The sequence below is a fragment of the Barbatula barbatula genome, assembly GCF_947034865.1.
Source record: "Barbatula barbatula genome assembly, chromosome: 7".
NCBI lineage: Eukaryota > Metazoa > Chordata > Actinopteri > Cypriniformes > Nemacheilidae > Barbatula > Barbatula barbatula.
In genome coordinates, this window is record NC_136770.1 from 24,743,234 (window position 1) to 24,753,648 (window position 10,415).

The window sequence follows — 10,415 nt, forward strand, 5'->3', positions numbered from 1 at the left end:
AATCTTTGCAGTTTATTTGCATTGGCAGTCTTCTCAAGTTTGTGGTTTGTGCATATTGAAGCTCTCAGGGCATCAGCGTGGTGCCAACTCACCAAGAAAGCTGAGATGAAGAACATCAGTCAGTCAGAGATTCCCTCGATGCATTCCATCTTCAAATTGACCTTCCACACAAACCCTCAAGCTTCACCGTCATTAAAATAAAATGTGTTTATCAGAGCTGGATAGGGCAATTAAATGAGAGCAAATACATTTTATTTCTATCTATTTATGAATTTCTATGTTTAAAAATAGCAATAAAATCGAGAGTAGAAGAAGAAACAGTAAACAATTGCTGGGAAAACCATCATATTTTTATAAAAGCAATGTTGGTTTTTATAATTCATTAAATGATTTAAATGTTAAATCATAATAATAAAACTAAAGCAACCTTCCAAACCCCTTGCAACCACCTATAGCAAGAAGAATCACCTCACAGGAAAGTGAATATCACAAAATCAATCATATATCATAGAAGAACAAGATCTGGTTTCTTCAGGAGCATTTCAGTCATTTGTGTTGTTTCATCATTTCCTTTTAAAAGTCTATTGAATCTATTTAAAAGAACAGACATCTTCTGCAGATGTAAAAGCCCAACACAGCACCTTTAGCTATCAGATCATAGTTTTGACAAAGATGACTTACATTTGTTATTGTGTGCATTGATAAATCAAACAAACAGTTTTTCTTTCATGAAAACCATAAACTGCAGTACATTAATGACATAAACAGTGTTTAGTGCTGATGAAGATCTTTTGTCATCAGACCACTATCCTCACAGCCTGTCATGTGTGTTCATTATTTTAGAGGGTTTCCACTCCTTATACATCACCTCCTATAATCTCCTTAATTCTGTCCGCCGGCGTTCACTGTATCTACCTCAAGTTCTTCCATTAATGACCCCATTAGCTATTCAAAAACAAACAACGCCAGCTTCCCCTGGTATTCCAGTCAAAACAAGCCCAGCCCAGCTCGGTCCGCAGCACCTCGGCCAAATCAAGTCCAGATGTCCCTTAACTGCTTTTTAGTCTTCTCCTCCCCTCTTCCATTCCCCTCTTTCCTGTCTGGAATTCCACATTCCGAGCGGACGCCGATCTGAGGTTTGCTCAGCCAGGAGGCGTCTACTATTGAGAATTACTGTAAGTACAGTATCTTTAAAATCTGTTATGTATTGAAGGTGTGAAATGAGAATTTTCACTTATATAACACAGTCAAACACAAGACATACCCAGGCAGGCTGCCCGCGGGCGCATTGAACAGTCATTTACAGTTTTCATGCACGGGTGCGATCCGTCTCTTTGAAGCCCAACGCATCTCAATGAGGGCTGACAGTGTGCGTACGCTCCTGCCAAAGAGACGGCAAATTGTCCCATTAGCCCACCCAAAGCCGTCCAAGAGCCCGCCTGTCGACACACACCATTCACACATTTCTCTCCGCCAGCAGCGAAGACTAATTTACTTTTCTACTTGAGTGCGATAGGAAAACAACAGACCTGCCGTGGCCAAACAAAAGAGCCACTCCAGAGGAGATCGCAGAAATCTCAGATAAAGCCTCCGAGTAAACACACACACACACACACACACACTCTCTCTCTCTGTGTGTGTGTGTGTGATGGTGTGTAAACAGCTCTCCGTGTTGTTTCTAGAGCTCAGGAGAAACTCACTGCTGTCACACAGACACAAAGAGAGTGAATCCGTGCGTTTGAAGTGTGAGACGGGTCGATGAGGTTCTTCTCGTTCCTGTCACTGACATCACCAATCATCTGTTTAGATTTACAGCATCTTGAACGCTAACTAAAGATATCAAAACCATCTTATTACTTAGGGGTTGCTCTTTCATGGCTCAGGAGATTTGATGCAGTTCTCGCTTGTGTTTCATTTAAGTATAAACGTAGTCTCTGAAGTCACGTGAGAGTCAAATGAGAGTGTAATTGTTGAAGCACATCACGAGTATATGGAGGTGTAAATGAATGTAGATTGTAGATGTAAAATCATCTGGATTTGATGAGAAATGTTTGACTTCGTATCGAGATCTTCAATAATATTGACTTTTGATTGCAGACTTGACAAATCTGAGCTCAGTTTGAGTCATTGTTGACGTCTCTTCTGAAACTCTGACAGACACATTTGACAGATTTATGACTCTTTTTCTCAATAGAAACATGTGAGACGCAGATGAGACTTTAATTTGCTCTTCATATAATCTCATTGATATATTAAAGAGATGTGATCTGGGATTTTTCTTTCTTGTGGACTGGAACTCTAATGTATGCCAATAGTTTATCTAAAGTTTAACTGTATTACCATCTCAGACAATCACCGTAGATCATGATGTATTGAAAACACACTTAAATGTCATCAGGATTCCCTACTACATCTGAAGGAAATACCTTCAACAGGTTTCATTCCCGCACACCCGCATCACATAGAGACCGTGGATGGTTGGGGGGGGGGGTGTCAGGGGGACTCCTGTGGGAAGGAAAAGCTCTCATTGCGTTGGATTTGCTTGTGTAAACAGTCGGGTTAATGAAGCTCACCGGTCCTAATCCCCCTCCCCCTTCCCTGACCCCCCCACCCCTGGCTCAGCTTAATCCCACCACACAACCCCGAGCTGTCAATCACACCGGCCCGGGGCACGAGTGTGTGTGTGTGTGTGTGGATCAAGGTGAATTTCAGAGTCTGAATTCTACTGAAGCCAGATGAGGCCACAGAGGTGCACAAGTTTAATCAGATCCATATGAGGCGCGCGTCCATGCGACCCCAGCGCTTCTGCAGGCCTAGAAACACTTACATCATGACCCGCCGCTCTGGGCTTTCAAATCACACCATTTATGAGCCTTAATATGGGCATATATGAGGACGGCACACGCCACACATGAAGAATTTCATGGGATTCATTTATCACATCATTCGATCATCAAAGTGTCTTGTGTACGACCATAAAAGTTGCTTGAAATTCTTTCTAAGTAGGGCAATAGAATAGAATAGAATAGAATAGAATAGAATAGAATAGAATAGAATAGAATAGAATAGAATAGAATAGAATAGAATAGAATAGAAACACTCACAACAATAGTAGATAAAGCTAAATTTGTAAACTATTGTGTAATACTGAATATATTTACAAATATATTTACAAAATATTTTCTATATTATAATTATATTATAAAGTGTTAATACAATTAAAATTTAAAATGTATACATATTATTAGACAATAATACATTCTAAAGATAATAATAGATTTATAAATAACAATCCGAAATATAATACAAAATAAAAAGACAGCACAAATCTTGTAGTTTATAATGGTGATGAATGGTATACTGCTTTTACGTTACGCTGATTTGAATAATTTTAAGAATCATTATATTTGAGTATTTTCTTTACTGTAATACAAAAACTAATTTCAGCTTTTGTGTTAATGTGAATCAACATTAGAAAGGAGGAGACAAGTATTAATATGTCAAATTTTCATTTGGATGAAAATATATCACATGAATTATTTCACTGTATTTACAGAACCTTTGAGGAAACGGCTAGCACGTTATCGTGAGATTCACCTTTGAGGTAATAAACATTCAGTTGTATCCACAGATGGGAAGAATTGGAGGAATTTCTCTGTGTGTAAGCTCGAGCAAAGCTGTTGTTATATAAATATACATTATGTACCCCGTGCTTCCCATTACCTCAGGGGCGTAAGAAGGGTGTTAACCAACAACACCGTCTCTTCCTAAGGAAATGTTTACAAATCTGTTCGCTACTTAGAACTTTAAAACAATCCTTGAGAGATGACAAAGCTGTGAATACAAATCCTAAGTGTCATTATTTTCACCCCTGCAGGACCAATGTGTCTCATAACGAGAACAGAATGAGATGTATCCATTACACCAGCATCACCTTCATCCCCACCACCCGAATACCCGCTGGACTTACATTTGCCTCAAACCATACATGTTCTCTGACCTGAGAAAACACTGAAGTCTAACAAAACACTCTTCAGTCTCAAAAAAAGACAGAAAGAGAGAGTATCAGCCGTGGTTTGGCGCAGTATGATGGAGTGAGAGTTTTTCCGTGCCATGCGGGGAAATCCTGTGCCCAGAGCGTCGAGTCGCTGACTTTATGGGCAAGGCGCCAGAATCAACATGGCAGTTTTATCCTGAGCTGAGCATTTGGCAGTGGTCTGGTACAAGTGTATCCCATCATCCTCTCTGTCAGGTGTTGACATGGGCCCAGATTCACAAGACTGAAGCTTTTAAGATTCACAAAAGACCCTGCTGGTTATTATTTCTATTAGTGAACATTTGATTTTCTCCCCAGACACCAGCGCTCACTCATCACAGATGCCTCTATTCACAGACACAGTGTTTGCTTATCATTAATGTGTTTCATAAAGCACTTCAACACTTCAAACGCTCTTCACTGATATGTTTGGTTTTTACATTGCATTGTTTTATACATTTTTCTGACTATATGCAATCCCCTGGGATCGAACCCATGCCCTTGGCATTGCCAGTGCCATGTGAGCCACAGGAAAGCTAAGAACATGAACATTGTCGAGTCGAGCAGAGCATGAGCACATCGGATGTACACTTAAAGTCAGAGTGCATTGTGGGTAAAAAAGTGTGAACGAATGTAGGGAATGAAGTAGTTCACTCAGGTTTTGGACACCACTACATAATGGCGGACACCCAATATAGTGCAATATATATGGAGCGGTTTCAGCAGACAGTATTTCATACACACTTGCCTGTGTCTCTTCTCAGCTCTCATTTTGTCTCAGTAAATTCTGAGGAGAATAAAGACACAAATAGAGTTAATGTCTACATGAACACCAACCACCATACTAGTAAATTCAGATGAAACTATTTCAATTGCACTAAACAAAAATGTCTTATTGATCCCATAATATCCACCATATCCCATTCTCAGCCTGTTTAGTGCACGCTGCACAGTAAGAATGAATCAAAAAATATAAATAATTGGACAAAATGGGTATTTGATCAAATGACAAAAGGAGAAAAATTGAGTTGTATTCAATCTTATTGGTAGAAGAAACATTTAAGATATAACAGAGATGATTTTCTTTCCTGTGGGTATTTTCCCACTGACACACAATGCAAAGCATCTTTTGTCTGTTTCTATGACATGGTGTGACAGTGCAACAACAGGGAAACTCCCCAAATGTTCTGAACACAATGACAGACATTCAGAGGAGAACAGGTTAACATCTTCTGCATCATCTACAGTAGATTTCATTTCAGAAGAGGATAAAACACTGCTTACTTTCCTTTCATAGTCCACAGAGTCTCACAAATACTCTACACGAATGTGCGTTTGAGTTTTTTAATAAGTGTGAACTGTGGTGTGGAGGTCATTCTGACTGCGTCCTCCGACCGCTGCGTCTGAAAAACCATTTAGACTTGTTTTGATGGTTTGGGCTTCATTGAAGTCGTACAGTAACAAGTTATTGTTATGTCTGGACCAAAATATGACAATAGGCTGCTTTTATAGAGGAAATTAAATTATGTTACGTGAAGCCAGAGGAAGACCACTCCTTTTGTGAAGTCATCAAAATCGACAGTCTGCTCATGCCAATCATTTTTCTTCAAGCGAGAATATTAAAACATTCCTACTAGAAAGACAATTTCTACCTGAGAGTAAAAAAGTGGAACTTTTTTGATCGAGTTTTCCCCCAAATGGACAACAAAAACAGAAATGTCACATTAGAAATTAGTCAATATTACATAATAATCAATAAAACGACATTACAAACATCATGGAATGAGGAAATATTAAGACGCAAAAGTTAAGACAAAAAGTTATGTAAACAGGCAACCAAAAAATGAAGAAAAACTCAATCTCAATATTTCTATTTTGTCACAAAAGGTTTGACTTCATTGATTTGCCTTTATGTATAAATCAATATAAATATATAAATTTGTCAGAAAAAACGATGCAAATAAATGATTATTTTCAGAAAAAAAATATTGATCTCAAATCTTTCCACCATCTTGGATGAATCACAATGCATTCTGGGATCGGGTGATTTGGCACAAGAGGACTACAGGGGAGACTCAGACTTCAGACTATTTTTGTTCTCACACACAAGTGAGGGCGGGGCAGGTGAGCGAGGGCCGAACGACGCTTCTCAATGCCCCGAGGTGACGAGAGAGAGAAAAAAATGACATTCTGTGCACTTCCTCTCCTGTTCGCCAACTGGCTCGGGGCTGAACATTTCCCCAAGTCTGTCTCTCTCGCTGGCTTTTCCCTGTCACTCAGACGTATGTGAAATCTCCACCCACTGAGACTTATCAATGATTTAACACCATGAGAACCTGCAGCATCTTTCTCATCGCTTTCACCTGCCGTTGGATGAATTCCACAGTCTCCAACACTATAAACACTAAAGAGAAAAAGAGGCAACGTTTGAGAAGAGATGTCAACAATGTGTCAAACTGAGCTCAGATCTCCAATCAAAAGTCAATATTGTAGAAGATCTGTGAACTCATTTCTCATCAAATACAGATTCTTTCACCTCGACAATCTACATTCATTTACACCTCCGTACTCTCCCTGTGTTCCAACAGTCTCATTTGTTTCAGTTTAGTTTTTTTTTAGCTCAGACACATAATTCTGACCTCTGTGTTCAAACGCTCTCCGTCCTTTGAGTTTTAACAAGGCATGTGTCTGCAGTGAAGCTGTGGTCACGCTCTGTGAGTTTATGTGTCGTGGTGTGTGTGATTGTGTGCGTGTGTGTGTGTGTTGGTCTGTGAGGAGAAGATACTGGAACGGGACGTCAACCACAGACTGCCATAACCATCGCAATTCCAACACAATTTATCTTTTTCTTTTTTTAATAAACACCATCCCACAGTAGGATAAAATCATTTAAGAGCAGCCAAACAGCTCATTCTATTCACTGTACAGAGTTCAGCAAAGGGAACGTTTACTGTTTAATATCTACTCAAGTCCAAGTATAAGTTTAGAAGACATTTACATTTATTCATTTGGCAGACGCTTTTATTCAAAGCGACTTACAAGTAGTTTTCTACAGTGACACATTACTGCAGAGCGATCAGAAGAAGAGGCTTACCAACACAATCTCATGGGAATCTTTAACTATGTTAATTCAGATATTTTGGAACTATGTGATTTAGTGACATTGACATTAGGTTAAGGGAGTGGGGTTGGAGAGTATTGTTTTTGTATCGTACGCTTTTGATTCACAGCATATACATTCATATGATTTAACCACCTCGTAAAATAGTTATGAAATTCTGGCTTACACTCTTAAAAAAGGGTTTCCGATGCCATAGAAGAACCTATTGGTTCCATAAAGAACCTTTAACATCTAAAGAACCTTTCTGTTTCATAAAAGGTTCATTGTGGCGAAAACATGTTCTTCATAAAAGTAAGAAACAGACGATTCTTTAAAGAACCTTTGACTAAATGCTTCTTTGTGGAACTAAAAATGGTTCTTTCTTTGGCATCGCTGCAACCTTTTAAGCGCATTTCATTTGAAGAGTGTTTTTATAAATGCCTGTACATCTTACATGAGAGATTTTCAATTAACAAAGATATACACAATTCACCTTCAAAGATTTAATGGCAGGTCACAAATGTCAAAAGTCAGAAGTAGCGTAAATTCTCACAAAACAATGAATCAGACAAAATGCACTGACAGTCACTTTCATTGGCCTATTCAATAAATGTAAGTAAAATCTAAACACTTACACCATTAAAGAAAATCTTGCATATTTAAAATCCGATTAAGTTAAATGTCTAACAAATAGAATCCCTCTAAGATATAATTAGTTCATTTTATTAAGTACTTAAAGTGATACTCCACCCAATAAATGAAAATTCTGTCATCATTTACTCACCTCCAAGTGGTTCCAAATCTGTATAAATGTATTTGGAACAACTTGGAGGTAAATAAATGATGACAGAATTTTCATTTTCAGGGTGGAGTATCACTTTAAGTAAAGCTCAAGCATATTTTGAAGTATACTTAATGTTGTAAGTATACCGTGTACTATTTCAACACTACTTGGAAATAAATGAATTACTTGTGAAGTGAAACAGCAGTAAACGTTTTTACAACTACACTCTGAGAACTACATAAAAGACTGAAAGAAACTTACTCATTTTGTAGCGTAAATGAAGAATGCTTACACCACTTACAGAAAATACGTCTTATGCGAGGTGACCAGTGTAAATATAATGCGTGATTTTGCCATAAACACGTACCGTAAACTTTGAATAGGGGTTTGCGATTGTTAACCATTTAGTGGACACTTATTTAGGGTAGATGTGTATAAAAAGATCTTTATATTGTTATTGAATGAAAGAAAGGATTTAGGATTTGACAGTTTATGGATTGATCAGTTTCGTACCTCCAGATGGACTTCATCTATTATGAATAAATCCTCATGGCCGAAAATAAACCAATAACCGATCAATAATTCATATCACCATTAGCAGTGACACAGAACTTAATTAAAGGACTAGTTAAAAGGTTTGAAATGAACAGAAGCTTGTGTTATTGACGTGCCAAACGGTTGAGGGTTTTAATAAAAGATGGGTGGATCTGAAAATGACCAGAATCCCAGTGAACAGAGAAAAGTATCTTTCATTGATTCTGTTTAGTTTCTGTAATACTCTTGACTCCAGGAATATTACTTTTCAGACGAGATCTCCAATTAATCTCTGATTTCCCAAGATTTCAACGCTTCTCGTCAAATGCTCTCAAGTATAAACTATACCCGAGCCATGCTTAGAATGTATTTTTATGTGTTCTTATTGTCTTGGAGTTGGATTACATGCGTGACTTGACATATTTTATTGTTCAGAATTCCCGCAGGTTTAGCAGTGAGATTGAATTGTTTGCTTGTGCTGTTGGGAAGGCAACGGTTGTTGGCATGTTTTAAACACGGAGGTGTTAATGGCAGTACCTGCTGTATTGTTTGGTTAACAATGCTTTAGCCCCTGTGGCTCAGAGTCCCTCCCACCTACACCCAGCTTACCATCCACAAACACAAACACAAAGCTATTGAGAAGCGACTCTATTCACTTCCACACACTGTCGCCTCTGCCCGAGGGGGCGTACAGATACACACACACAAAACGCAGCGTATTAAAGGAATAATTCACCCAAAAATGACAATCAGTTCCAATTTCATGTGTGACTTCTACAGGACACGAAGTGATGTACGGTGAAGAAACATTTCTTGAACAGTCACATGCTGTAAGAACTCATGAATATAAGCTCGCATTTTACAGGTGACGATTTCGAATAATGAATCACACAAATACTTGCGAATATTAAAAAAAGCAAACAAATATAGTGATATTATCATAAACTAAAACTATTAAAACATTTCAGGCAATTCAAATCATTTAAAATAGACTGTAGGCCTGAAAATGATTTGGAAAACTTAAAGTATCTGAAAGTAAGTAAAATAAGTAAAATATATTGAGACGCTAAAATTTTTAACCGAAAATAAAAACTTAAAATTAAACTTAGAATATAGAAAATAAATAATAATGTAAATTATAAAATATCAATCAACAAAATAGCTTAAAATTAAATGAAACATGAAAATTTAACTAACAAATTGACATGAAACTTAACATGAACAAGCCCATTTGAAAATATGAATAAAACTGCTTAACAAGATATATAACTCAAATAAATTGCAAGAAAACCTATATTAATATAATAATAGAAATAAAATAACTCCCCTAACCCACAATACATTACTGGGCAAAAGAACATTAAAAATGCACAAATAAAGTCATATCAACTCATGCCAAATAACAACCAATGCGTTGAAAAAATTTGAAGTGTATTTTACGAGCCATGATTATAGGATTGTCACGTGTGACGAACAGAACAAATAACTTCTAAAAATCTAAATCACAAAAAGCTTCAGAAGATATATAAGGCACATCGTATGTATACTTCTGTTTCTGTACCTGACAAATACACACAAAATGAAGAGATCGACATAAAGAAGAAAGCAAAGAAAGGTTTGGAAGTGATTTTTGAAAGGACTAAATGATATTAAACGTTTGGGTAAATATTCAGACACATGTGTATATATATTTCAGTGCACAGTGTATATATATACATATATATATAAGTAAAGGGCATTCCAGTGGTGTGAAAGTGTTAAAGGTGCATTAGATGTACTTGTGTGTTTTAAGAGCGGAATGACTGTGTACATGTGCCCCGGGGTCAGGTGCATTTTTGACTGCCGTGGGAACCACAAAATGAAATGTGTGAAGGTATCTGTGTCACCTCTGGGGCTGGGCTGAAGAAATAAAGATGAGCCAGTGTGAAAAAACACAAACTCACAGTTTCACACAGAACTCG